Source organism: Mobula hypostoma, chromosome 3 (assembly GCF_963921235.1).
Source record: "Mobula hypostoma chromosome 3, sMobHyp1.1, whole genome shotgun sequence".
Taxonomy (NCBI): domain Eukaryota; kingdom Metazoa; phylum Chordata; class Chondrichthyes; order Myliobatiformes; family Myliobatidae; genus Mobula; species Mobula hypostoma.
In genome coordinates, this window is record NC_086099.1 from 28,123,463 (window position 1) to 28,149,654 (window position 26,192).

Sequence of the window (26,192 nt, forward strand, 5' to 3'; positions counted from 1 at the left end):
TTTACCTTGCTTTTAATTAACATCTTTTTATCTTTTATTTTCATGTTTGCACTTTATCCCATTGTAAAGCACCTTGAACTACATAGTCTGTACGAATATTAAATGTCATTATTATTAGCAACTACAATTCACTTATACTCTACCAACGCCACAACATGGCTGCAATGCCTGCCTTCTAGAGTCAAACTTGCAACTTGCCAAAGCTTCTTCAGGACCAAATCAGCAGAATTTAAAACAAAAATATAAAATGCTCGGGGAAAAAATCAGCACATCTCCAACCAAAAACATTGACAATTTCTCATCCTACAGGTGTAGCCTTATACAAAGTTTTTCCAGCATTCCATTTCTTGATTTCCAAAATATGAAAAAAATCTATTTTTTCTAAAGAAAAGGTAGAAGACGGATAAAGACATTATCAACTGCAAGTTCCCCGACAAGGCTTAAGCCGTGCAGACGTGGAAATCCACACACTTCTACCCATCCCACCTTTGACAAAAGAAAATCTCCAAAACATAACATTGCTAAAGCTTTGCGTAATAGTTTGTTTTTTTTTTCCCCTTCTTTGTCTTTTGCTTGAAATAAAAATACAAACTACGGTGGAAATCATAAATAAAAGTCCTGAGTCACATGAAAGCATAAACGGAGAACCAAGAAAACAATAAAGGGGAATTCCTAATTTCATTGGATGCCAACAACTGTGCACTGTTTCTTGAAACAGCATGGTTTTACAGGAAACTCCCAATAGCAGACAGCAGAGATCACACAATTATGACTCACTTCGGTAGGGGCGTGTTCTAACTAGAAGACGGAAGGATTCAGCCTGTGCTGAAATTCAACATCATCAACTCGACTTAAGTTTGCTAAATGAAATGCAAACATTAAAAACGGCGACGGTTTTAGAGAAGCCTTGTTTAATAATGACAGGAGATCTCACTGGTCTGAGCTAGGTAAAATAATAAAACAAGGAAACCTCTCAAAAGCACATGGAATGAGATAATAACCTCTCGGTTTGTTGCATTAAAGAGGAACTTGCCGATCTCGACTTAAGTAAGACAAAAAAAAAAGGCCGTTGTGTCGTTATTCACTCCTGAGACCATAAAGCCATAAGACATAGGAGCGGAATTAAACCATTCAGCCTATCGAGTTTGTTGTACTATTCCATCATGGTTGATTTATTATCCCTGCATTCTCCCTTTGATGCCCCTACTAACCAAGAATCTATCAACTTCGACTTTAAATATACCCAATGACGTGGCCTCCACTGCCTCTTATGGCAATTAATTCCACAGATTCACCACCCTCTGGTTAAAATTCCTCATCTCCATTCTAAAGGGACATCCTTTTATTCTGAGGCTGTGCCCTCTAGTCCTAGAATCCCCCCACTATAATAAACATCCTGTCCATGTTTACTCTATCTAAATCTTTCTGCTGATTATGATGTGAGTCAAATTATGATTATGATTATGCTAATCATAGCACAGCCACCCTGATATGCAGAACTCTTGGCCCATAATCCCTTATCAGGTGGCCATTAGCCTTCTAAGAGATATGAAGAGGAGCTACACTTATGTATAATGCAGCAGGACTTTTTACATGTGAAGTACCCTACCTGCTCATCTGACATACCCTGGCCAAAACTTTGGTTTTAAAAAGATGGTGTTTGCAGGAAAAATATCTTTTCCTTACCTGTGGTTATTTGCGTTTGAATTTTATGATCCAGTAAATTGGAAGTTTATCTTTACAGTAAATAATTTCATGCCAATTATCTTTTTCTAGGCAGGAATGAGCTATTGCCTCCTGCAGTGTGATTGACTCTGGATGCTTTTGTCAGCTGCTGCTCCCTTCAAAGCCAATTTCATAGTTGGCACCTAGAAATTCGTGGAACAGAATCTTGCGGGTGATTCTGGTAATTTGCAAAAGGAGGTTATTAGATGTGTTGAAAGGGTGTATACAAAAGATATTACAGAGTAAGTGTCACTAGACTTCTTTTACTGGGAAACTCTTCCTCTTCCTTCCGTTTCTTCCACATTAGCCCATTGAGTTCAAAGGTAATTAAAATGAATTAGAATAAAAATCATAGAGTCGTACACCTGATTGAGCAATAGGGCCCATACTGACCCAATCAGAGAAATCCTAGTCAGACAAATCCTACATTCATTCCCAGTGCCGGTTTTAACCTTTCAACCCCGTGTCTTTGGAGCATCACTTTGAACATCAACATTTCCAAACTTTGCATTATTTTTTCTACCTGTTGTGTGGAGTGTGGCTCATTTGCCAGCCAAAAGCTGCTTCTACCATGTCGATCGTTTAATAACTGCAGCCACGGTTTCAATCACCCCGAGTGGAAGAGTAACACATGAGAGAGGTTCCCTCTCTTTTTTCCTTTGTCCCCACAACCATTGGGAAGATACACTCCGCGTGCACATTTAATGAAGTATCTGGTGAGTGAATATTTAGTTTTGTAGTTGTGTAACTTGGGAGGACTTCAATGTTTGATGGAACTTTTTACTGTTTGTAAATAAATGATTAATATGTATATTCATATGCTTATTCAGTGTTTTCTTTCTCACTCAACAAACCTGTGAACCTACTTCCACATTACACTATCAATATGGAAAAAGATTAGCTTTATATAGATTTATTCACATTAGCTTTATTTGTCACAGGTACATCCAAAAATACCATGAAATGCTTCACTTTGCAACAAATCAAATCAAATCAGTGTGGATAATGCTGGGCTGCCTGCAAGTGTTGCCATGCTTCTCGTTTCATAATAGCAGACCCACAACTTACTAACCTTAACCAGTATGTCTTTGGAATTTTGGAGGAAACCAGTCATGGAGAGGACGTCCTTACAGACAGCAGTGGGAATTAAAGCCCCGATTTTACAGTTGGCGCTGTAAAGTGATGCGCTAACCACTACACAACTGTGTCACCCTTGTGCTGCTGTACCTTTCGCATTTCCCTCATTGTGTTGTACCTGCCTTATTGGTGCCTCTTCTGTTTCCTGGTCGCTACTCATATACTCACTCAGTTTCAAGGCATTACCAAAGTTTAATATGTCTCATTTTGTCTCCTTGGCCAAATTCTTGAAATGAAAGCTATCCCATCTACATTTATCCAGCAGCTTGTCTTTCCAATACCACATCCATGTACATGTGACAAAGGACATCCTTGGACATCAGGCTGTCCCAGGTCAGTGAGTCTCAGGATTGGATGTCTGTGCGAGCAGGAGACACAAGGCCTGGTGAAACAGGAAGCCTAGATTTTGAGGCCTGGAGTTTGGAGTCCAATCATTGGCTAGTCCAGAGGACAACACCGAAGGCTGAAGCCTAAAGGTTAATCAGAATTCAGGCAGTCAAAGCCTAATGCCGAAGCCTGGAGACTGGAGGCCTGACCTGGGGTTGGAGGAATGCGTTTGTGTGTGTGTGTGTGTGTGTGTATATATATATATAAGGGAGGGAGGAAAGGCACTTATCTTATTGTTGTTGTTGTGTAGGTCATTGTGTTTTGATTTATTGTGTTCATCTGCTGGCATTGTGGGCACGCTACGTTGGCACCAGAATGTGTGGCAACGCTTGCAGGCTGCCCCCAGCAGACCCTCAAGTTGTATTGGTTTTAATGCAAATAATGCATTTTATTGTATGTTTTAATGTATTTGTGGTAAATAAATGAATGGAAATCTGAACATGAATATGAATTAAACATTTTTTTAATTAATCCACAAAGTCAACTATAAAGTCTGTGAAGATTGTATTTAAGATTGATTAAGACATGACACTGTGCACCATGCTGTACTATAACAGTAGTAATTGTGTTTATTTTAGATTATTCAACACATTAACAGTTTGAAATTCAAGAGGATAATTCTGTCATTCAATAATGAAGCAAACTTAGCAATGAACGTGTCATATATTTAAGTGAAGCATTGAGAAGCATTTAATATTTTAAAACACTTTCACGTTAGTTATTTCTTCCACTTATTTAAATAAATGTATTATTTATATAAGAAGCTTAACACAGCATAATTTTCACAGTTTCTTGTAACTTTTGAGATTTAAAATAAGACTTAACACAAGCATGTCATTTTAGCTCATTCACCTCCAATGTTAAAATTAGCTCCATTTCACATCTGATTTGAAAGCAGTTTTAACAACTTTTTAAAACACCTTTGTTTTTTTTATATAGTCTTACAAATCATCCTCTGCAAACAGGTGAAGTGTGGAACTTGTTAGATGTGATCTATCCTCTTGGTTCCTTCACAGGCATGCATTATAGGCAACCGGAATGCATTTCGCTCACTCTTTCACTCTTCCTCATTTCTCCAACAATGACTTCAATCCAATACCATTTTCCATGAGATGTTGTAAAATATCTTTACGCCATCATTGCTTCTTCATGTCTCCCTTGCTTTCCTTGTGTTTGTCGTCAAGGTGATGATTAAGTATGAGGTGCATGAGGTGTAAACGATCTCCCAGAATCCTCAGCTCCCCTGCTACTTCTTTGAGGTCTTTTGGGTCTGGAATAATAAAATCATTGTTATAATTCCAAAATATTAAAACTGTAAATTTAGTTTATTACCTACTAAGGTTGGGGAAGATGTTAATATATTTGGTGCAACACACAGAAAATGCTGGAGGAACTCAATAGGTCAGGCATAACTATGGAGAAAACATCCACAGAGTCTCTTATGCCTTGAACATACTTGGCACTGTTTTTTGGCGCCACTGTTTTTGGTTAAAGATTCTACTCTTTTGTCCAATAAAATACTTCAACAACTTCCACCTTAGTGAAAAGTTCTCCGAATGTTGTGTGCAGCGCCGACTCGGCGCTAAGGCAAACATTTCAGACTGTCCGAGCCTAAGAATATTTTCACTTACAGAGCTCTTTAAGAGTTTGCCGGGTGGGGGCAGCTCCCTGGAGGATAAACATTGTTGGCCCTTCAGCAAACACATTCCATTCCACTGAGTGGGTGTAGCTTCTTACCTCCGCCAGTCATCCAACCAAATATCACAACAGAAAACGCAGGTGCTAAACATACAAACAAAAAAATTCCGTGAAAGCTCAGCAGGTAGGGCAGCAGATGCTGAAAAAAAACTAACTTTTGACCTGTTTCCTCCACACACCACACCCCCTACCCTCCTCCCATTTTACCAGCATTTTCAATCCTACAGGTACTAACTTTTACTTCTCCCATTCCATACATGAAAGATTTTAGTTTTTCTTTTCACATATGTTGCCTGGCTTGCTGAGTTCCTCCAGCATTTTCTGTTTGTGACCCATCTAATAACTCAGGATAGGATAATAAATAGGTTATTAAATAATAGGATTTTTAATAACTCAGGCTTTACTACCCGTGGAAGATCGGACGTACAAATTAACTATGATATATATTTATAGCCTATAATTTAAACGGTTAGCATTGACAAACAAGAGAAAATCTGCAGATGCTAGAAATCCAAGCAACACACACACACACCTGCCGAAGGGTCTCGGCCCGAAGCGTCGACTGTACTCTTTTCCATAGATACTACCTGCCCTGCTGAGTTCCTCCAGCAATTTGTGTTTGTGTTGCACGGTTAGCATTGAGTTCGGCTCGGTGGGCGTGAAGAGCCTGAACACATGGACAACGCAAACCTTGTCCTTTCACCGGCAATATTGACGTCGTCAGTGGCGATAATACGAGTGAATGTAAACTGTAATTACCTGCCCGTGAACCCTGAGGCTCAGATCTCTTGACGTTGGTTCGCGCCAGTGGCTTCATCCGCTTCTGTTGTCCGGTTTATCTTATTAATTAATCAAGATTCAGCGCAAGGTAAAGATGTCGTTTCAGAATAAATGCCTCTGATAAGGTGCGACTGGAATTTATATGCCGCCGAACGTCTCGGGGCAGTCCAGTGACCAGGAAACACGTCACTTTCGATTTAGCTCTTTTTGACAAACCTAACCGGTCGAATTTTATTTCCGCCTAATGTCTGCTTCTCATAACAACACCTGTGTTAGTCAGGGATCAGGAGTTTTGATCCGCAGCCCAAATGTTTCTGCCTTGATGTTTCTTCGGTTTCATGAGTTTCAGAGCTTGTGACAAATGTCCAAAGGTTCATTTATTATCAATGTATACAACTCTGAATTTCTTCTTCTCTGTGTAGCCATGAAACCAAGAAAGAACTGAAAGGCAGCACCATCATCAACCCTCCCCACACAAAAAAAACTAAGAAAAATGAAGCAGGCACATCAGCACCCAAATCACCCTCCCCGCACCCAAATCACACTCCCAGCACCCAAATCACACTCCCAGCACGCAAATCACCCTCCCAGCACCCAAATCATGCTCCCTGCATCCCACACAAAAAAGAATAAAAACAGGGCAGACACGTCAACCCCCAAATCCCACCTCCCACTCAAAAAATTAAACAAAAACGGGACAGGTTCATCATCCCCCAAATCCCTCTTCCCACACAAAAAAAAACAAACAAAAACAGAAGAGGCACATCAACCCCCAAATACCCCTCCCCACACAAAAACAAGGAAAAGATCAGGTGAAAAACACAGAATAAAAAAACACTATAAGACTGAAAAAGAGTGTCTAGTCCAAGTCCACATCCAAAACGCAGAAAAACTGGACAACATTCTCCGGGTGCAGCAGCAGGCTCTCCCCTCTCTGGTACAGAGCGATCAAAAGACAAGCAGTCAGTGCTCACCCTCCGCACTCACCTAAATGCTTCAATTTCCCTCGTTGCTTTAATCAGCACACAGTGGAACCTTTAATCGGTAAAATGGAGTCACATGTTGGCTTGCACCCTGTCCTAGAGCTTGTCCACTCCAGGTTCATGAATGCTGCCCGTCTCCTGGAATCCTTTCGGAGGCTGCAGAGCACTGAAGCACCCAAACAATCTCCAAACTTGTCCAGACTTGGAGGCTGCAGAACACGGAAACACCCAAACAATCTCCAAACTTTCGCATTCGCCTCAACATTTCAGTCCCTCTCATCACTTCAGTCGACGAACAACGGAAGCTTTAATTGGCAAAAAGGAGTCAAACATCAGCTTGCACGTTGCCCTGCAACCTGCCCCTCATGAGGTTTGCTCCTGCTGCCTCTGCCTCCAGGAATCCTCTCAAGAGACTGCACAGTGCTGGAACACCCACATCATCTCCAAACTGCAAATCACAGGCTCCAATAGTTCCAGGATCACATTCAAGATGAAAAACAAATGTAAAAGGCATAAAAGAAGTGAAATATATGGTTTCATGATCCATCCAGATTTCATTGAGTGAAGGAACATGAGAACATAAGAAATAGGAGCAGGAGTAGGCCATCTGGCCTGTCGAGCCTGCTCTGCCATTCAATGAGATCATGGCTGATCTGTCCATGGACTCATCTCCACCTACCTGCCTTTCTCGCATAAGCCTTAATTTCCACTTAAGAAGTGTTGTACACTGGTGCCATATTAACTGAAATGTCAATTTCATACCTCCATTGTTCTAAAATAAAGTCAACCTGAACTATACCTCTTCCCACCCTGTTACTTGTAAAAACGCCATCCCCTGCTCTCAATTCTTCCGTCTCCACTGCAACTGCTCTCAGGGTGAGGCTTTTCATTCTAGAATGAAGGAGATGTCCTCCTGTTTCAAAGAAAGGGGCTTCCCTTCCTCCACCATCAACACTGCCCTCAACCGCATATCTTCCATTTCACGCACATCTGCTCTTACCCCATCCTCCCGCCACCCTACCAGGGATAGGGTTCTCTTGTCCTCACCTACCACCCCACCAGCCTCCGCTCTGCATCCAGCACACCATTCTCCGGAACATCTGCCACCTCCAATGGGATCCCACCACCAAACACACCTTTTCCTCTTCCCCTGCCGCCCCCCACTTTCTGCTTTCCACAAGGATCACTCCCTATGCAACTCCCTTGTCCATTGTCCCTCCCCACTGATATCCCTCCTGGCACTTACCCTTCCAAGCAGAACAGGTGCTACACCTGCCCCTACACCTCCTCCCTCACTACCATTCAGGGCCCTAAATAGTCCTTCCAGGCGACACTTCGCCTGTGAGTCTGTTGGGGTAATATACTGTGTACGGTGCTCCCGGCGTGGCCTCCTTTATATCAGTGAGACCTGACGTAGATTCGGAGACTGCTTCGCTAAGCACCTACACTCTGTCCACCAGAAAAAGCAGGATCTCCCAGTGGCCACCCATTTTATTTCCACTTCCCATTCCCATTCCAATATGTCTGTCGATGGCCTCCTCCACTGTCGTGATGTGGTGACACTTAGGTTGGAGGAACAACACCTTATATTCCATTCGGGTAGGGTCCAACCTGATGGCATGAACATCGATTTCTCAAACTTCTGGTAGTGCCCCCCACCCCCTCCTTCACTATTTCCAATCCCCTTTTCCCTCTCTCACCTTATCTCCTTGCCCGCTCATTGCCTCCCTCTGGTGCTCCTCCCCTTTTTTCTTTCTTCCACCAATCAACTTCCTAAGTCTTTACTTCATCACTCCCCCTTTAGGTTTCACCTATCACCTGGTGGTTCTCTCTCCCCTCCCCCTCTCCTTTTAAATCTCCTCCTCAGCTTTTTTTCTCCAAAGGGTTTCGGCCCAAAATGTCAAAAGTACTCTTTTCCATAGGTGCTGCCTGGCCTACTGAGTTCCTCCAGCATTTTGTGTTTCTCACATGCAGTGAAATGGGGAGTTTGTGTCAAATCAAGTTAGCGAGGATTGTGATGCCCGCAGCTTGCTAACCCTAACCTGTAAATCTTTGGAATGTGGAGGGGAATGTGCTGTCATGGCCAGGAGATTACAGACAGTGGCAGGAATCGAACCCTGATCGTACGGCATGGAAGCAAGTCCTTCAGCACAACTGATCCATGCCAATCCAAGTTTCCCATCTAAGCTGGTCCTATTTTCCCATGTTTGGCACGTATTCTTCCTAACTGTCCCTGCTTCAAACACCTCTCTGGTGCTCTTTCCATATATCCACCACTTCCCAGTTTAAAAAGTTGCCCCTCAAGTCTATTAATCACTCCCCTCTCATCTTAAACTTGTGCCCTCTAATTTCTGGATCCCCCAACCTTGGGGAAAAAACTATGACCATCATCCCATCATGAGTCATTCAAAAACAAAAGAAACAAACTCAAAAAATGGTCCAAGTTAAAGAAAGAAAAATAGTTCTAGTTCTTGGCATAATTTACATATTACTATTTAACTATTTATGGTTTTATTACTATTTAATTATTTATGGTGCAACTGTAACGAAAACCAATTTCCCCCAGGATCAATAAAGTATGACTATGACTATAAGAAGAGAAAAAAGACCCCAGTTGTTGAAAAGAAAAAGAAAAGAAACCCAACAAAGGTCAAAGTTGTTCAAAAATTCAAAATATAAAGAACCAAATTGTTAAAAAAAAGACTCAAGAAGTCCAAATAGTTTAAAAGATGAGAATAACTTATACAGTGTCTAATTTCTGCAATAAGTAAATGAAGCCAAAAGGTTTGTGTTATTCAATAATAAATCAAAAAAGCCAAAAGTGTTAAAAAAAATCTAAAATGTTCCAAGTCTCTTAAGAAAATGAGTGTGTCCATACTTGGAGTGTTGTGTTCAGGTCTGTCATCGTGCCAGAGGAAGATTATGATCATGCTGGAAAGAGTGCAAAAATGATCCACAGACTCCATGGGCCGAAGCCACTGGGAGAGGATGGGACAGACTGGGCCCTTAACTACTTGAACAAAGGAGACTATGGGGGGGGGGGCACTCCAGAAGCACACAAATCAGAATCAGGGTATTATCAATGATTTATAGGACTGGAATTTGGTGTTCTACAGCAGTAGTACTGACAGGGAAAATGGAACAACCATGATGAAATGGCGGAGTAGACTTGATAGGCCAAATGGCCCAATTCTGCTCCTATATTTTATGGTCTTATAGTACTGTGTGAAGACATAAAGTTACTATAAACTACAAATATAAATAAATGGAGAAAATAAAGGAATAATGAGGTAGTGTTCATTGGTTCATGGACCATTTAAAAATCTGACGGTGGAGGTAAGGAAATGGTTTCTGAATCATTGAGTGGGGGTTTTCAGGCTCCATTCCATCCACCAACCCCCCCCCATACAGTAAATAGAAGAGGTTCAGCAAGAGGATGTTAGCAAGTCATCATCAAGACCACACTGATAGTGATGATAAGAATTGTATACATAGCCAGAAATTCAGAGAGATTGTGAAGGCCAGATGTTCAATAGCCAGCCAAATAAGGAGACATTAGGAAGGGTAAGTCAAATGATAGCAGCAGTTACTCCTTAAAAGATGATAAGAATAGATAGAGTGGACAGCCAGCATTTTTTTCTCCCAGGGTGGAAATGGTTGATATGAGAGGGCATAATTTTAAGACTTTAATATATAGTAGAATGAGGCCATTTGGCCCATTGAGTCTGCTCCAACATTCTATCATGACTGATTTATTATCCCTCTCAACCCCATTCTCCCCAAACCTTTGACACCCTTGTAAATCAAGAGCCTGTCAAATTCCACTGTAAATATACCCAATGACTTGGCCTCCATAGCCATCTGTGATAATGAATTCCTTAGATGCACCACCCTCTAGCTAAAGAAATTCCTCATCATCTCTTTTCTAAAGGGACATCCTTCTATTCTGACGTTATACCCTCTGGTCCTAGACTTGCCCACCTTTTCTGAGTTGGAGTAAGATGTGGGCACACTATGTTGGTGCTAGAAAAGTAGCAACACTTACAGACTGCCGCTAGCATATCCTCAGATTGGATTTCGTGGATGATGCAAACGACACATTTCACAAACACCAAGAGTTCCCGGAAGATAGTGAAATCCAGGGTAACACACACAAAATGCTGGAGGAACTCAGCTGGTTGGACAGCATGTATGGAGAGGTATAAAGAACCAGCATTTCATGCTGAGAGCCTTGGCCCCGGATACTTCTCACTGTACGTTTAGATGTTTTTTATGCTGATGTGACAAATAAACTAATCTCTATAATCTTTAACTTTAAGGCAATTCATTGGAGTTTGCTGGACGTAGCATTGGAGAAAGGTTTAAAAAGAGAGAGAAAAAACTTCAGTAACGTGAGTAAAGACTGGATGGTTGCATTTATTGCTAGCTCTTCAGTTTAAGAGCTTAAGAAATTGGAGCAGGCAAAGGCAATGCAACCCTTGAATATTCACAGCTGTCCAGGGTAAAGCATTCCAAAGATTCACAATCCTCTGAGGGAACATATTGCTCTTCATCTCAGCCTTAAATGGTGGTCTCCATATCCTGAAGCTGTGACCTTGTGTCTAGATTCCCCCAGCCCCTAGATTAAATCTATATCCCTCCCCACCTTCTACTATCCATTCTGCCATTCCCCTTCTGAATGTTATCTTTGAATAAAATCACCTCTAATCCTTCTGGATTATACACTTATTCAGACATTTTTTTCCAGGAATCAGCTACTGATTTATCCCCAAACCAAGTACATTCTTCCTTAAATTTAGCCGGTGGTAGGACATATTTTCACACTGTTTACAGGTAGCAACATGGCCCTTCCTCCCTCCCATCCACAACCACTCAATCCCTCGCCCCAGACTTACTAAAACTATTTAGTTCAAACCAAGTGTTTATGAATGGCTTTAGCAATTAATATGTTTTTAATGGCTACGAATTAAACAAATGCACGACTAAAACCCAGTGAGTTTATTCTTGTCATATGCACTGAGACACTTTGTATGTCATCTCATCAGAGCACTGACGTAGTGCAAGGGAAACACATTTTAATCAACAACTTAAACGAAAATAAAATTTCATTTTACTTCAAGAGCGGCTTGGTAGCTTTGTGGTTAGCATAATGCTGTTCCGCTGCTGTCTGTAAAGAGTCTGTACATTCTGCACGTGACTACACGGGTTTCCTCCAAGTGCTCCCATTTCATCCCCAGTCCAGATGTAAGGGTTAAAAGGTTAATTAGTCACACGGGCAGCACGGGCTCCCTGAACCAGAAATTCCTGTTAATGTGCTGTACCTCTAAATAAAATAAAAATTTTTAAATGTATTAACTTGCACACATGTATTAAAAGTTCAAAGTAAATTTATTATCAAAGTACATATATGTCGCCATATACTACCGTGAGATTAATTTTCTTGTAGGCATTCACAGTACAATAAAGAAATGCCATAGAACCAATGAAAAAACACATACAAAACTGACAAAACCAATTTGCAAAAGACAAACTGTTCAAACACAAAAAATAACAAATAGTAAGTAAATATTACTGAGAACATGAATTGTAGAGTCCTTGAAAGTGAGTCCATAGGTTGTGGAATCAGTTCAGTATTCTTCTTCCCAAAGCAGTTCCTGCCTATAGAAATCAGACAGTCAGTTGGCCTTGCCAATGAACTGGGAAGTCCAAGATTTGCTGTTAAGTTCCACTCAGCTTGATTGGAAGACTGGACTTGAACTTGTATTGGGAGTCCCAGGCTTCTGCATAGATATATGGGTAAAAGCCAGCAACAAAAGATCAGTGTCAATTTGTTTGGAAAGCACAGTTTTTTGTTGGATGTAATTTAAAATGGTGTTGTTGTATTCTTTCACAGTTAAGTACCTTGCAAGACCAATACTAACTGGCCATCTCTGAGTGTATATTGAATAGAGTTGGCTGCTCAGCTATTTCAGAAAGTAGTTACCAAATCACCCGCGGGCTGGATCAGATAAGGATGCAATATTTCCTTCCCTGTGCAAGAGAACGGGGCTGGTTTCTGTCACAATCCATTAGGTTTAATTAGTTTTAAGGTCACCAACTAGAGTGCTAGCTTTTTACTTCAGAGTATAATCCCTTTCTGTACTGAGATCAATTGTCCAGACATCTGAACAGTAACTAGTCTTTACTCTTCTAATGTGAAAGACTGAAGATATTTCAGTCTTTCACATTAGGAGAGTGACTCTAGTTACTGTTCAAAAGACTGAAATCTTGTAGCAACAAATGGGAGATAAAACTTTCATATGCCGGTGCATTTCCGTATTTACAAAGCTTCAACAAAAGAAATTAGCCAATGGTGGGAAATTTTGTGACCACTGAAGGTAGTGATCTAAAATCACAATGGTCAACATAAAAAAAGATATGTCTGTTGGCTAAGGAGTAAGTAGTTGAGTCACGTGGATCTTTGAGAACTCAGGACTTACCTACATTGGTTCACATGATCCCGAGTCACTTGATATCTGTTCAATGTCTTAAGGTCTCTTTACATTTTTGAACTTAAAGTGTGCATTTACATTTACAGGTGGCTTCTAGTGCTGCTGCAGAAACTGCAAGACTCAGAAAGATGTCTGTGATAAGGTGCAGAAGGGCTGGTGGAGGCGAGGAGAAGCTGAAGGTGCGGGGACAATTTAGATGGGGTAGTGGAACATTGATGGGAATTTGATTATAGCAGTCACACATTATAAGGATAGATCGCTTAAACCATGCCTGTTCCCTTGGCCAGCGGTAATTAAAGTGTGTAAAACTTTGAGAAATAGGAGAGAGGAATCATTTTCAACAGACAGAGGGAGAGAGAGTCTAGTAAAATGAAGGAATAAACTTGAGAAGACTATGAACTGTTTAGTGATGCTGTCAGGAAATGCTTCCTGGTTACATGTGGTTCCCCCTAAAAACCACTGAAGTTACATCAAGTGACCTTTCAAAACTGAAATTGGTATGTTTGTGTACTTAGCCATGATCGAAATGAAAGGGGCGACGGACTCGAGAAGGTGAATGACTTACACGTGGAGGCACAAGAGAGACAGCTGTTCATGTGGGAACCTGGAACAGCAAACACTCTGCTGGAGGAAGTCAGCCGGTCAGGCATTGTCGGTGGAAGAAAAGGAATTGTCGAACGCTTCAGGTCAAAAACCCTGCATGAGTATGTGATGTTGTGCTACTTGTGGTTACACGTGGTTCTGTATTTCTTGGCACCTAAAAGAAATTCACATTATTTACACTCATAGTGCTCAGATTTCTCTAAGAACCATTATATACAGTAAGCTGCTGACAGTGTCTACATATTTAGTGGTAACATGTGTGATACACCAATAACCTATGTATAGCTTACAGTCATCTATAACCACTGATAAACAACTGAAACAGAAACTCTCTGTATTGCACAAAGGACAGACATGTTCCCCAATCTACACCTTGTTAAATAGACACCCCAACTTACAGCCTATTTTCTGTTATCTCATTGAACCTGTTTAGAAAATCCACAGAAAGTGTAACTAGTGGATTGCAGCATTGTCACAGCCCTGGTGGCCTGGTGGGGACCTCTGTCCCATGACAGCTAAAAGCAGAAAGTAAGCATGGCATGGCATTGAGAAGTTGAGGCTAGATATTGGGTTCACACATATGTCCAATATTAGGATGTAATGTTGAAGCTTTATAAAGCACAGGTGAGGCCTCACTTGGAGTATTGAGAATAGTTTTGCGCCCCTTATCCAGGAAAGGATGTGCTGACATTGGAGAGGGTTCAAAGGAGATTCGCAAAGATGACTCTGGGATTGAAAGACTTGTCATAGGAGGAGCATTTGATGGTTCTGGGCCTCTACTCACTGGAATTCAGAAGAATGAGGGATGACCACATTGAAACCTATCGAACGTTGAGAGGCCTCAATAGAGTGGATGTGGAGAGGATGGTGTGGGAGTCTAAGACCAGAGGACACGGCCTCAGAATAGAGGATCGTCCATTTACAATGGAGATACAGAGGAATTTCTTTAGCCACAGAGTGGTGAGACTTTGGAATTTGTTTCCACAGGCAGCTGCGGAGACCAAGTCATTGGGTGTATTTAAGGCAGATAGTCTTGATTGGCCAGGGCATGAAGGGATATGGGGAAAAGGCAGATTGGGGCTGGGAGGGAAAATGGATCAGACATGATGAAATGGCAGAGTAGCTTCGATGGAGCATAATTAGGCCATTTGGCCCAACACGTTGCTTACTAGTGGCTGAAGGAGAGCACCACACCAGACTATCAACCTGCCCAGCAGAGCAGCCTCCACCTGCCTCATCCGTAGAGGAATCTGTCCTTGTTAACCATATAGATGTTATGTTGAAGTTGTATATACTGTAACATTGGTGAGACTAAATTTGGAGTATTGTACAGTTCTGGTCACCTACCTACAGGAAAGTTATCAATAGGGTTGAAATAATACATGGATTAGATTAGATTAGACTATGAGGACACTCAGTCCTCATTTATTGTCATTTAGAAATGCATGCATTAAGAAATGATACAATGTTCCTCCAGAAAAATATCACAGAAACACAGGACAAACCAAGACTAAACCGACAAAACCACATAATTATAACATATAGTTACAGCAGTGCAAAGCAATACCGTAATTTGATAAGAGCAGACCATGGGCACGGTAAAAAAAAGTCCCAAGTCCCAATAGCCCATCATCTCACGCAGACGGTAGAAGGGAGAAACTCTCCCTGCCATGAACCTCCAGGGCCGCAAACTTGCCAATGCATCGGAAGCACCCGACCACAACCAACTCTTGAGTCCTTCCAAAAACTTCGAGCCTCCGACCAGCCCTCCGACGCCAAGCACCATCTCTGCCGAGCGCTTCGACCCTGCCCCGGCTGCCGAGCAACAAGCAAAGCCGAGGACTCGGGGCCTTCCCCTCCGGAGATTCTGGATCACACAGTAGCAGCGGCAGCAAAGCAGGCATTTCAGAAGTTTCTCCAGATGTTCCTCCGTGCTCTCACGTCTGTCTCCATCAAATCAGGATTGTGCACGGCACCCTACCTGACAGATAACAGATATCACTCACTGGAGTGTCCGCTGCAAACTGTGTCGCGCCGCCATCTTCTCCTCTCCAGGACTTGAGGACCTGAGTTATAGAGAAAGGCTGCATAGGTTTGGACTTTATTCTCTGGAGCGTAGGAGATTAAGGGGAGATTTGATAGAGGTATACAAAATTATGAGGGGTATAGATAGGGTAAGTGCAAGCAGGCTTTCTTTCTCCTCGGAGTTTGGGTGAAACAAGAATTAGTGGTCATGGGTTAAAATTGAAAGGTAAAATATTTAAGGGGAACCTGAGGGGGAACTCCACTCAGAGGGTGGTGCAAGGGTGGAACGAGCTGCCAGAGGAAGTGGTGGATTTCAACGTTTAAGAGAAGTCCGTGGATGGGAGGAGTATGGAGAGCTATGGTCCAGGTGTTGTTGTTCCTGTCTTTGCCTTGTGCAGCATCAAGCAGCAAATTTGCCGTTTCTTTAGCATTTCAGTCAAGTAAAGTTTGTTGTCAATTAACTATATACATGTATATAATATATAACCATATCATGTATACAGAAATGAGATGTTTCTTCAAACTAGAATGTAAAACACAGTAGTACACATAACACACAATAACTTATGAAGGTAAGGTTAAAATTTACAGATGGATCTCACATAAATAACAAACTAAAGTGCATTAGTATTAAATATTGTACTGATTAACCAGTGATACTTTAAATTTGAGGAAGGGCATTCTTGCTATTGAGGGAGTGCAGTGGAGGTTCACAAGGACTGTCATATGATGAAAGATTGGAGCGACTGGGCTTGTATACACTGGAATTTAGAAGGATAAGAGGGGATCTGATTGAAACATATAAGATTATTAAGGGATTGGACACGCTGGAGGCAGGAAGCATGTTCCTGCTGATGGGTAAGTCCCGAACCAGAGGCCTCAGTTTAAGAATAAGGGGTAGACCATTTAGAACGGAGTTGAGGAAAGGCTTTTTCACCCAGAGAGTGGTGGATATGTGGAATGCCCTGCCCCAGAAGGCAGTGGAGACCAAGTCTCTGGATGTTTTCAAGAAAGAGATGGATAGAGCTCTTAAAGATAGCGGAATCAAAGGTTATGGGGATAAGGCAGGAACTGGATACTGTTTGTGGATGATCAGCCTAATGACCTGAGGAAAGAAACTCTTTCCCATCCTGACCGTTCTTGCTTTTATGCATCGTAGCCTCCTGCCAGATGGTAGAAAGTCAAAGAGGATGCTAGATGGATGGGTGGGATCTTTAATAATAATACGGGCCCTGTGTACACAGTGCTCCTGAAGAATGTTCCTGATGGATACGAGGCCGAGTTGCTAGCTCGACACTCAATCCAGCATGGATAGAAAGCATGCAAGGAGCTGGCTGGATTTAAGCCCAGCACCATTTGCCTCGAAGTCTGGTGCTGATGCCACTGCACCACTGGCCGGTGTGGGTCAATAAAACTAGGCCGAGTAATAGTTCAGCATGGGCTAGATGGGCGGAAGGGCTGTACTGTAGTGCACCATGACTCTATATCAGAACCCTCCAAACTGGAGTGGAGGTAAGGCATACTTGATCCTGAGGGAGGAGAGCAGAAGAGGCAAGCTGTTCTGTCATTCAACAACTATTAAATGAATTAGTGAGTGCATGTTGCGGGGGGGGGGGCGCGGGTGAGGTCTAGGCCTGATGTCCCACTCACCCCGGGAAAGTGTACGCGCAATACATCGCCTCTCCATTCCCAGTGTAGTGATGGCCGCATGGTCACTGCCTGGCCTGCTAGGCAGGAGGCCACTGCAAATGGCCTCTCCTACATTACTGCGTCTGTAGCAACACCTTCTCATCGGTGCCCCCCGTTTCCGCCAAGCTTGCTACGTCACGATGCAACTAAATGTCCGGCGGTATAACTGGATGGGTAGGCTGGGCTTGTTGGCAGCCAGCCTAAGAGAAGGACAACTCTGAATCCAAACCAGGGCGGGTGGGGCTCGTTAGCCTTGTCAGGCCATCCACCTCGGAGAAGGACACTCCGACGTAAACCCTACGACCCGAGGACCTCGCTGTCACCGTCCCAGCTTCCTAGGCTATGGCAGATGAACCCGGGTGTAAAGGGTGGGGCCAGTACCGCGCACACTGCACTCCACCTAAAATACCATTGCGCAGGCCAAAGGACACACCCATGTCTACGACCATCCTCCCCAACCATTCATCAACCCTGTAGCAATGGAAAAGGGGCGAAAACGGCAGGTGGAAGACGACACTGGAAGCCGCAGTTCCGATCCTGCGTGCAGGCGATTCAGGTGTAAGGGTCATCTGATGTTGACCCTAGAGACAATGATATCATTCGACAGCACCCTGAACGACCAAGCAGCCTTCTCTCGGAACAGCACTGCTTGCTCCACACGGAGAGGGGCTTAGAAAAGGTGGCCTAACCAAAACTGGTTTCCATTTCCCCCAGTTGGCTAGCCGCGGTCAACAGGCATCCTCAAAGGCGGTCAAACAACAACAAAGAAGAAAAGGTACACACCTGCCTCACAAGGAGTGCGAGGACTAAAGCTCGCATGCTGGAACATCAGAACCACGCTCGATACAGCAGACAGTGGTCGCCCAGAACAACGCTCCGCTCTAGTTGCGCATGAACTTTCAAGAGTGAATGTCGACATCGCTGCTCTCAGTGAAGTCCACTTCCCAGAGGAAGGCAACCTTCAAGAACATGGCGCCGGCTACACCCTCTACTGGTCAGGCAAGCCAGAGACTGAGAGACGCCTTTCTGGCGTTGGCTTTATAGTCAGGAACTCCATTGCCTCCAAACTTTAAAAATTGCCAACGGATCACTCTGACCACATCATCTCCATGCGCCACCCACTTCAAACCAAGCAGTATGCCACACTCTTCAGCGTGTACGCCCCCACTCTTCAAGCGGATCCTGCAGAAAACATAGAACATAGAACAGTACAGCACATTACAGGTCCTTCAGCCCACAATGTTGTGCCAACCCTCAAACCCTGCCTCCCATATAGCCCCCCACCTTAAATTCCTCCATATACCTGTCTAGTAGTCTCTTAAACTTCACTAGTGTATCTGCCTCCACCACTGACTCAGGCAGTGCATTCCATGCACCCACCACTCTCTGAGTAAAAAACCTTCCTCTAATATCCCCCTTGAACTTCCCACCCCTTATTTTAATGCCATGTCCTCTTGATTTGAACAGTGGTGCCCTGGGGAAGAGGCACTGGCTATCCACTCTATCTATTCCTCTTATTATCTTGTACATCTCTATCATGTCTTCTCTCATCCTCCTTCTCCCCAAAGAGTAAAGCCCTAGCTCCCTTAATCTCTGATCATAATCCATACTCTCTAAACCAGGCAGCATCCTGGTAAATCTCCTCTGTACCCTTTCCAATACTTCCACATCCTTCCTATATTGAGGCGACCAGAACTGGACACAGTACTCCAAGCGTGGCCTAACCATAGTTTTATAGAGCTGCATCATTACATCGTGACTCTTAAACTGTATCCCTTGACTTATGAAAGCTAACACCCCATAAGCTTTCTTAACTACCCTATATCTACCCGTGAGGCAACTTTCAGTGATCTGTGGATATGTACCCCCAGATCCCTCTACTCCTCCACACTACCAAGTATCCTGCCATTTACTTTGTACTCTGCCTTGGAGTTTGTCCTTCCAAAGTGTACCACCTCACACTTCTCTGGGTTGAACTCCATCTGCCACTTCTCAGCCCACTTCTGCATCCTATCAATGTCTCTCTGCAATCTTCGACAATCCTCTACACAATCCACAACACCACCAACCTTTGTGTTGTCTGCAAACTTGCCAACCCACCCTTCTACCCCCACATCCAGGTCGTTAATAAAAATCATGAAGAGTAGAGGTCCCAGGACAGATCCTTGTGGGACACCACTAGTCACATCCCTCCAATCTGAATTTACTCCCTCCACCACGACCCTCTGCCTTCTGCGGGCAAGCCAATTCTGAATCCACTTGGCCAAAACTCCCTGGATCCCATGCCCTCTGACTTTCTGAATAAGCCTACCATGTGCAACCTTGTCAAATGCCTTACTAAAATCCATGTAGATCACATCCACTACACTACCCTCATCTATATGCCTGGTCACCTCCTCAAAGAACTCTAGCAGGCTTGTTAGACATGATCTGCCCTTCACAAAGCCATGCTGACTGTCCCTGATCAGACCATGATTCTCTAAATGCCCGTAGATCCTATCTCTAAGAATCTTTTCCAACAGTTTTCCCACCACAGATGTAAGGCTCACTGGTCTGCAATTACCTGGACCATCCCTACTACCTTTTTTGAACAAGGGGACAACATTCGCCTCCCTCCAATCCTCCGGCACCATTCCCGTGGACAACGAGGACATAAAGATCCCAGCCAGAGGCTCAGCAATCTCTTCCCTCACCTCATGGAGCAGCCTGGGGAATATTCCATCAGGCTCCGGGGACTTAGCCGTCCTAATGTATTTTAACAACTCTAACACCTTCTCTCCCTGAATATCTACATGCTCCAGAACATCAACCTCACTCATATTGTCCTCATCGTCATCAAGTTTCCTCTCATTGGTGAATACTGAAGAAAAGTATTCACTGAGGACCTCGCTCACTTCCACAGCCTCCAGGCACACCTTCCCATCTTTATCTCTAATCGGTCCTACCTTCACTCCTGTCATCCTTTTGTTCTTCACATAATTGAAGAATGCCTTGGGAAAAAGACAAGTTTTACACTAATCTGCGCAACCTCGTATGGAACACCCCTGCAGATGACAAGGTCTTCATCCTTGGTGACTTCAATGCCAGAGTAGGCCAAGATTCAGAAGCCTGGAAAGGAGTACTTGGCAAACATGGTGTTGGAAACTGCAACTACAACAGGCGCCTTCTGTTTTGCACAGAGCAGCAACTCACCATCACCAACACCATTTTCCAGCAGAAAGACAGTCTGAAGACTACCTAGATGCATCCTCGGTCCAAGCATTGGCACCTCATAGACTACATCTTGGTGCGCCAGAGAGGCCTTCAGGATGTCTTACTCACCCGAGTGATGCACAGAGCAGAGTGTCATACGGACGATTGTCTTGTCCGCTGCAAACTCAGTATCTATTTCAAACCCAAGCCAAAGAGAGGAGCCGCTTCAAGAAAGAAGTTTCAGGTTGGCAACCTCCAGTTAGCTGAAGTGAAAGCTGACTTTCATATGAATCTTCAGTCGAGGCTTCAGGATCCCCACAGACTCCTCTCCAGAAGTGCTTTGGGAACACCTAAAACCACCATCCTGCAAACCTCTGAAGAAGTGCGAGGGTTTTCCACAAAGAAGAACAGGAACTGGTTTGATGAAAACAACCAGGAGATCCAAGAATTGCTGGTGAAGAAGAGATCCGCCCACCAGGCACACCTTGCTCAGCCATCTTGTCCTGATAAGAAACCTGCCTTCCGCCTTGTATCCAGCAACCTCCAGTGCGAGTTTCGAGAGATTCAGAACGTGTGGTGGACCAACCTCGCAAAGAGAACTCAGCTTTGCGCAGATACTGGTGACTACAGAGGGTTTTATGAAGCCCTGAGAGCGGTGTACGGCACTTCGCACCGGGTCCAGAGTTCCTTGCGCAGTGCAGACTGACAGGCGCTCTTCACAGACAAGGCGTCCATCCTGAACCGGTGGTCGGAACATTTCCAGACTCTCTCAAGCGCCAGCTGCATGGTCCAAGACTCAGCAATTCATCGCATCCCACAACAGACAGAGAAAACAGAACTGGACAAGATTCCAACCCTGGAAGAGACAGTCAAGGCCATAGAGCAGCTGAAAAGTGGCAGGGCGGCGGGAGTTGATGGAATCCCACCTGAGATTTGGAAGCATGGGAGCCTAGCGTTACGTACCAAACTCCACGAGTTCTTTGTCTGCTGCTGGGAACAAAGTAAACTACCACAGCACCTCCGTCATCATCGCCCTGTATAAGAGCAAGGGGGAAAAGTCCGACTGCTCCAACTACCGGGGGATAACTCTTCTCTCTATCGCAGGAAAAGTCCTCGCAAGAGTACTCCTGAACAGATTGGTGCCCATTATTGCAGAAGAACACCTCCCAGAGAGCCAGTGTGGCTTCAGAGCCAACAGGAGCACCCCCGACATGGTATTTGTTCTCAGGCAGCTCCAAGAGAAATGTAAGGAACAGAACAAGGGATTGTACGTGATGTAAGTCGACCTTACCAAAGCGTTCGACACTGTGAGCAGGGAAGGTCTGTGGCAAATCATGGAATGACTGGGATGCCCCCCAAATTTCCTCAGCATGGTCATCCAGCTACATGAAGATCAGAGTGGCCAAGTCAGACACAACCACGACCTTTCAGAGCCCTTCCCAATAGGCAACGGAGTAAAGCAAGGCTGCGTCTTCGCACCGACTCTCTTCACCATCTTCTTCAGCATGATGTTCGATAGGGCCACAGAAGACTTCAATGACGAGGACAGTGTCTACATCTGATACTGCAGCCTGTTCAACCTGAGGCGATTACAGTCCCACACCAAAACATTGCAGCAACTCATCCGAGAGCTACTCTTCGCCGACGATGCTGCCCTTGTTGCCCACACAGAGACTGCCTGCAGCGTATAACATCCTGCTTCGCAGAGGCTGCCGAGCTCTTCAGACTGGAAGTCAACTTGAAGAAGACAGAAGTTCTCCATCAGCCCGCACCTCAGGAAGATTACCACCCTTCCCCCATCACCATCGGTGAGGTAGAGCTGAAGACAGTCCACCAGTTCAGCTACCTGGGGTGCACCATCCCGTCAGATGCCAAGATTGACAAAGAGATTGACAACAGACTGGCAAAGGCAAACAGCACATTCGGCCGGCTGTACAAAAGAGTCCAGAACAACAAGCATTTGAAGAAAGGCACAAAGATCAGCATGTACAGAGCTGTTATACTGACCGCCCTCCTGTACAACTCCGAGTCGTGGGTCACCTACCGTCACCACCTACGACTCCTTGAGCGTTTCCACCAGCACTGCCTCTGTACCATCCTCAACATCCACTGGAGTGACTTCATCACCAACACGAAGTCCTCGACTAGGCGGAGGTCACCAACATCGAGGCCATGCTGTTGAAGACGCAGCTGCGCTGGGAAGGGCATGTCTCCAGGATGGAGGATCATCACCTGCCCAAGATTGTGCTGTATTGCACACTCTCCACTGGCCACCGTGACAGAGGAGCACCGAAGAAGAGGTACAAGGACTCTTGGTGCCTGTCACATTGACCATCGCCAGTGGTCTAATCTAGCCTCCGGTCACGAGGCCTGGCGACACACCATTCACCAGTCTGTCTCCTCCTTCGAGAACGCACACAGGGCTGGCATTGAGGACAAAAGGAAAAGGAGGAAGAACCGTGACACAGCAGCACCAAACCCAGAACAGAATCTCCCTTGCAGCTGCTGTGGCCGGACCTGCCTTACCGTGCTGGCCTCGCCGGCCACCAGCGAGCCTGCAGCAGACGTGGGCAGCCACCTTCCTAAATCTTCGTTTGCGAAGCCAAGCCATGATTGAGTGCATGTTTGAATCCAAGGGTTTATAAAAGGTAGGGCTCCACTCACACGGCTATGTTCCTGATACATGGCACTGAAGTAAGCTTACCAACACCTGAAACCATTTTTATAATTCAGGTATTGGATTTGGTACATGCATAACCATCTATGTAAAGAACTTTTTGGAACTCAGCAAAGGAGGACCAAGAAATTGATAAAGACCATAAGACATAGGAGCAGAATTAAACCCACTATTCCACATGGCTGATTTATTACCCAATTTCCCCCAGGATCAATAAAGTATGACTATGACTATTACCCCTCTCAACACCATTCTCCAGCCTCCCCCCCCCACCCCCCCGGTAACCTTTGACACCCTTACTAATCAAGAACCTATCAACCTCTACTTTAAACATACCCAATGACTTGTCCTCCACAGCCACCTGTGGCAATGAATTCCACAGATTCACCACCCCCTGTAGAAATAAGGGTACGTTTGAAAATGGGAATACTGTACACTGGTAAAGATCTTAATGTAGCCTGTGAAAGCTTCAATTTGTATGCAGAAAGGAAAAGACTAAAGAGGATACATATTGCTCCCTTACAGACAGCGGCAGGACTTATAATGGGGAATAAGGAATGCTGGAACTAGCAACTACTCTGTCAGTCTTCAAGGAAGAAAGAATGAAAACTTCCAGAAATACTGCTGAACCAGGGGTCTACTGAGAATGAAGAATTGAGGGAAATAAATATTAATAGAAAGAAGTACCAGAGAAGACTGTGACAATTGTTGTTATTCTTTTCTTTCCTTGTGGCGCATCTGACGGCACTTTTGCCGCTTCCATAGCATTTAGACTATTTTACGAGTCCAAATTGCTAGTTCAACACTTAACCCAGCCGGGGTGAAGAGTGTGCAAGGAGCCGGCCGGATTCAAACTCGGGACCATTCGCCTTGATGTTTGGTGCTGATGCCACTACACCACTAGCCGGAAGATACCAGAATAAAAGCTGAAAAATTCTGAGCGCTCAATAACCTCCCAGAATTCTGAAAAAGCTGACGAGAGACTGTGGGCACTCCGATTTTCATCTGAAAAAAATGTTGAGTCCAACTAATTTAACGGTAACAAATATGATCCCTCAATTTAAGAAAGGTGAAAGAGAAAAAGGTTAAAATTCTAGCCTAATATCAGTGGCAGCAAAATGTGTAATAGCAAAACAGCATTGACCCCAAATTAGCATGAATTTGTGAAAAACAAATGTTTGACCAGTCTATGGGAGTTTTTGACATCATGATTAATGGAATAGACAAACAACCAGTGGATATAGTTTAATTGGATTTCCAGTGTTTTTTTTTGGGAAGGAATAGAACAGGAAATTTGTGTTGAGGTGGTAAATCACTTGTGTTCTTGATGAATGGGGCAAAGGAAGGTCAAAGGTCCAAATGGTCTATGCCTGTTCTCACCTCTTAACCCCACAACAGATTGGCATAATTCTTACTCAAAACCTACTGTTTTGGTTTATCCACAAATAGAATCTCTTCTGTAAACTATTCTGCTCTGAATTATTAAAATATAAAAAGCACCTCAAACCACTTAGACCACCTCCATCACTGTATTCCTGTTCCTGGCTTCAGCTTTACATCTTACCAAAAATCCAAAAAATGGGAAGACAGATAGGCAGGGGAGTGCAAGTGTTTTGAACTGCACACTTGTCTGTGACCATGCAGATTTCCTCAGGGGTTCCAGCTTCGTCCCATATTCCTAAGTCATGAGGTAGGGTTAGTAACTTGTGGGCTTGCTGTGTTGGCACTGTATGCACAGTGTCACTTGCAGTCTGCCTCCAGCAAATCCTCGGACTGTGTTGGTCGCTGACTCTAACAACACACTGCAATGTTGATGTACATTAATAAATAAGCCTATCCTTAACCCTTGTGACTTTATGCACTACAGCTATAGTCAGGTCAGAGTACCAAACCAGCCCATCAAATTTGCAGTGACCTTTAAATCCCCAATAAAATTAATCTTGCATTAATTGCCATTTAAAAAAATTCTCCCCACATTCTCCTCCCCCCCCCCCACCAATACCACCACTTACCAACCTCTAATAATCTTAAAAACCTATCTGTCTTTATGATGTGAAAGGAAACTAATCTAGAAGACTCTCAGGGTCACAGCAAAATTTACACAGGCAGCACTCACGGTCAGTACTGAACCCGGGTTTCTGATCCAATGAGGCAATATTTATACCACTCTCTACAGCTCCACTTGAGCAGATCTTTAAAAAAATACTCCACACAAGTCTTTAGATCACTTAACAATAGTTTTTGAATATATTTAAACAGTAGAAAGAAATTTTAAATAAGGGGATGAAAGGTTATTGAGAGATAGATTAAAAAGCAGAATTATAGTCAGATCGGCATTTTTCCCCGAAAAGGGCAACGACCGTGTCATAGGGTTTGGAGGCTTGCATGCCTCAAAGACCCAGAGAGCTATGCTGGCTGGAGTCAGAGCCTTGTACTTTGGCTTTTGGTAGTGTCACCCATGACAAACAGGTCAAAGGGTAGAGGCCAAACTAAGAGAGGTCCACCAGTCCCCTAAGACTGACAACCTTAAATGCAAAAAAAATTGTTACGGAAACAGCAATGAAGAATCCTTCTAGATCTGTGTGTGATGGTATTTTCAGACAAAGATGGGGGACCTTCACTGCTGCCTTAAAAGCCAGTGGTGTAAGACAGACAGACCAGTCTGAGCCAATGGGCTGGTCCTGGACTTATTTCATAATTTACTGGCATAATTTACATATTACTATTTAACTATTTATGGTTCTATTACTAGTTATTATTTATGGAGCAACTGTAACAAAAACCCCGGGATTAATAAAGTATGAC

The 26,192-nt window shown here is 43.8% G+C and overlaps 1 long non-coding RNA gene across 1 annotated transcript; it reads left to right on the forward strand.

Annotated features, from left to right (window-relative positions):
• Positions 1-11,028: 11,028 nt before the first annotated feature.
• LOC134343367 (uncharacterized) lies at positions 11,029-25,030 on the forward strand. The gene is made up of 4 exons (XR_010017213.1): positions 11,029-11,101; positions 13,288-13,380; positions 13,717-13,905; positions 23,913-25,030. It is a non-coding gene; the product is annotated as an uncharacterized LOC134343367 (long non-coding RNA).
• The last annotated feature ends 1,162 nt before the right edge of the window (positions 25,031-26,192 follow it).